Genomic DNA, 4385 nt, shown 5'->3' with positions numbered 1-4385 from the left:
GTATATCTACAAATGTGAATTCCATCCACAATGGTATTCTATTCAGCAATAAAAAAAGAATGAATTATTGATATTTGCAACACCATAGATGAATTCTAAAAGCATTGTGCTAAGTCAAACAAGACAGAGGCAAAAGATTACATACTGTATGATTCCATTTATATGGTATTCTAGAAAAGGCAATACTTTGTATTTGCCAGGGATTAGTGGGTCAAGAGGAAGAGATTCACTGCAAAAGAGCAGGAGGAAAATTTTGGGGGGTTATAATATACTGTATCTTGCATGATAGTGGCTATGGAAATGTATACATTAATCAAAACTCATCCAACTCTACACTTTAAAAAGGTAAATTTTATTATATATAAATTACTTCTCAATAAACCTAACTTTTAAAAAATAGTTAAGTACAGGTTTCTGCTTGTCAATCAACTAAAATGTAGCCCAACTGGCTTGTCTTACAAGTTAATGAAAGCATAACCCCAGTTCCTTTCACTTTCTTCAGCCCGCTGTTGGGAATCCAGTAAAATACTTCTTTTTATTTTTTTAATTTAATTTTTATATTTTTTTAAGATTTTTTTTTTAATTTATTCATGAGAGACACAGAGAGAGAGGGAGAGAGAGGCAGAGATACAGGCAGAGAGAGAAGCAGGCTCCATGCAGGGAGCCCGACTTGGGACTCAATCCCGGGACTCCAGGATCACACCCTGGGCCAAAGTCAGGCGCTAAACCGCTAAGCCACCCAGGCGTCCCAAATACTTATTTTTTAAATCTTGTCTGCTTTCTTCTTCTACTTCCATCTCCACCTCTGGCCTAAGCTGTAACTTACACCTCTCTCAAAGAGAAGGAATGATAAGGTTCTGCTCATTCACTTAGCTAGGCAGGACAATGACCTGTTAAATGACTGAGAAATCCCATCCACCCCCATGTTCCATCTCTATTAGAAAAATGGCTTGGGGTTTTACTGGAACATGTCATTGTGTCAGTTCAAACCCATAGAATGATAACTCTTTTAAAGAGTGAAAGAAATAGGAAAAAAGAGAAGAAAAAAGAAAAGAATGAAAGACCATAATCTTACAGAAAATAAAAAGGGCTTTGGAGAATTCTAGTTTTGGGTCTGTTGCTTACTAATGTCAACTTTGAGCAATATTTTAAGCCTTTTTTTTTTTTAAAGATTTTATTCATTTATTCATGAGAGACACAGAGAGAGAGAGAGAGAGAGAGAGAGGAAGAGACACAGGCAAAAGGAGAAGCAGGCTCCCTGCAGGGGGCCCAAAGGGGACTTGATCGCATGACCCTGGGATGATGCCCCGAGCCAAAGGCAGACGCTCAACTACTGAGCCACCCAATCACCCCTACTTTAAGCCTTCTGAGCCTTGTTTTTCTTTTTTGTAAACAGGGAAATAATACTTGTCTTGAGAAGGGGTTTAAAGATTAAATGAGACTTACGTTAATATGTCGAGAATCTAACACATAGAATCTGTCAACCATCAATTATTGTTGTTGTCATTATCACTATTAATGATTTAATCAGGCTTGATAAAGAATGTTCTAAGAAGTCAAATGAAATGTATGGTTAGGCAAGAAAGGGATGAAACTGGAGTTAAGATGGATATTTCATTTTATTTATAACCAAGCCCTGTTCTATGAAAAATTTAAGATAATTTAGAAAACATGTACAAATAAAAGCATTAAAAATATACAATTTAAGGAGATGGTGACAAGGAAATTAGTAGAAAAATAGTAATATTAATACTAAGAAAAGCATATCTGAAGATCTTAATAGTTGCTATGGTGAGTTACAAATTTGGCATTGACCTGTTTTGATAATTCAATATAAAGAGGAAGATAACATTGAGCTTTAAGATTCACACTCTCCACTAGTTACCCATGTGCTAGGTGATGAGGAAGATGCATATTCTAGTCTTAATAGTTGCTCAAGTCACAAATTTGGTTTTGAATTTTTGGCTAATTCATTGTAAAAAGGAAGATAGGCTAAGTTTCAAGATTCACACTTTCCACTAGCTACCAATAAAGTAAATCATGGGGAGAAGTACCTACTTTTCTGACACCCAAGAGATGTCATAGAGAGGAAGCACAGTCATGGAGTGGATCGCTTCTCAACCATAGGCCCCTCCCCCAATAAATTCAAAAGCGAATCTCTTATAAAATCCTTCAGTGTAGGCCAAAGTACAGATCCACACTTCTACAAAAAGTATGAGATCACATGGTCTAGTATAATCCTAAGGTAAATAAAAATATTTAGAGGAGTGTCTACCTTTCTTTTTAAGCCAGCTCCTATAAATACATCTTGAAACTTTTGATAAGTGTTTCAGAGCAGGGAATTCAAAATTGTAATGTCTGGCAAGAATCTGAAAGATGAATATTTTGAATGGTTAATTAAAGGAAAAGACAATCACTGGCTAAGAATGGATTTAAGATCCTTTGAAAATTAAGGGGTCTAATCAAAACCCACCTCTGCATGGCAGTGAGAATAGAGACAAACTATGAACAGGGTCAGAAATACTCCTAAGAAACAGTTCTGAGGCCTGCTCTGACACACTGAGGAATAGGCAATTGAGATCCAGAGTTCTAAGCTATAGCATAAGGCCATAATGATTTTAGCCTGGAAAATTTTCAAAGCAGATGTTAGCAATCACCCACCATGGGCACTGAAAAAAATCTCAATAAAATACACATAGCATTTCTAATTTTAAGCACTGTAGGTTCTGGTCAAACACTTCAAGATGAATTAGTTGCAAATCAAATTCTCAGATAGTGAGATGATTTGACCAGTGGTAGGCAATTGTTGGATATAAGCCACATGAAATGCAGAGCACATCTGCCAAGGATCATGAATTTGGTTTAGAGAAATTGATCTTTCTTTCTGGTAACACTTAGATAACAGGGTCTACAAATATTTTTTGAGACCATTTCTAATATATGCTAGAAAAATCTCTGGAAGGAGCTGGTCTGGGTCATCTTGAGAGCAGCTCAGTCAAAGAGGGCTACCTGGAGGAGTGAGGAGACCCTAACAGAGAAGCAGACTAGGAAACTAGGAGCTGAAAGGATAGTTGTCAGGCAACTTCAGTCAGAGGAGATATCACCTAAGTCGAGATGTTCAGTGTTGACTGGTCTCAAAGAATCAAGACATTCTATCCAAGAGAAATAATTAGCAGTTAGAATCTACTACACCCAGTGGGTACTAATGTTGCATAGCAACTATACCAATCCAAGTGGATGCTGTTGTATGCTGCTCAGATCCTTCTTTTAGGACCAAGACATTCATTGCCCGGCTCACAGTTGAGTCTTCCCCCAGGAAGTGCTCTTGGAAGAAGATTATGTCCTTTCCCTGGAGGCAGCCTGAACCTAACTTCCTGTATAAGCAGGGCTGGACCCGATGGTTTACCTGAAGACCATTCCAGCTTCAGAACTCCAGGTGGGGTTGCCGAGACCTCTGTGGCAACCACAGTTTACTTTCTCCCTCTGCACATGGACACAAAATGTGACGTAGAATTTTGAAGGGTCTCTCTATCTCAATGATATGCTATATGCTATAATATACATATATACATATATGTATATTTGAGATACAATAACACAGATTCCATAACATAAAACTAACCATAAGCCATTTTAATGTGTACAGTTCCATGGATTTAGTCATGATATGCAACCATGACTTCTAGCTAGTTACAAAGAATTTTCGTTACCCCAAAAGTAAACTCTGTATCCATTAAGCAGTCATTCCCTATTCCCTCTTTCTCAGCTCTTGGCAACCACAGTATGCTCTCTGTCTTTATTTTTTTTTTAAGATTTTATTTATTTATTCATGACAAACACACACAGAGAGAGAGGCAGAGACACAGACAGAGGGAGAAGCAGGCTCCGTGCAGGGAGCCTGACGTAGGACTCGATCCCGGGTCTCCAGGATCACGCCCTGGGCTGAAGGCGGCGCCAAACTGCTGGGCCACTGGGGCTGCCCACTCTGTCTTTAGAGATACTATATGTTCTGGATATTTCTTTTAAATGGAATCGTATAATATGTGACCTTTTGTGTCTAACCTTTTTCACATAGCATAATGTTTCTGAGGTTCATCTACACTGTGTCACATATCAGTATTCCATTCCTTTTATTGTATGAAAAATATTCCATTGTATGGATATTCCACATTTGTTTGTCTACTCATTGGTTGATGGACATTTGGGTTTCCACTTTTTTGCTAATGTGAATAGTAATACTGTGAACATTTGTGTACAGTATTTGTTTGAATACCTGTTTTAATTTATTTGGGAAATATATCTAGGAGTAAAATTGCTGGATCATTTAGTAATTCTATGTTTAACTTCCTGAGGAATCACTAAACTGTTTTTTCACAGTGCACCAT

General features: G+C 37.6%; 1 long non-coding RNA gene across 1 annotated transcript; it reads right to left on the bottom strand.

Moving 5' to 3' along the window:
* Positions 1-1209: 1209 nt before the first annotated feature.
* On the bottom strand, positions 1210-3170 carry LOC140639373 (uncharacterized). Its single transcript, XR_012036105.1, has 3 exons — positions 3105-3170; positions 2276-2369; positions 1210-1548 (listed from the first exon to the last, which is right to left on the bottom strand). It is a non-coding gene; the product is annotated as an uncharacterized lncRNA (long non-coding RNA).
* Positions 3171-4385: the final 1215 nt, after the last annotated feature.

The sequence above is a fragment of the Canis lupus genome, chromosome 9, assembly GCF_048164855.1.
Source record: "Canis lupus baileyi chromosome 9, mCanLup2.hap1, whole genome shotgun sequence".
NCBI classification, from domain to species: domain Eukaryota; kingdom Metazoa; phylum Chordata; class Mammalia; order Carnivora; family Canidae; genus Canis; species Canis lupus.
This window is presented reverse-complemented; position numbering and strand designations above follow the sequence as displayed.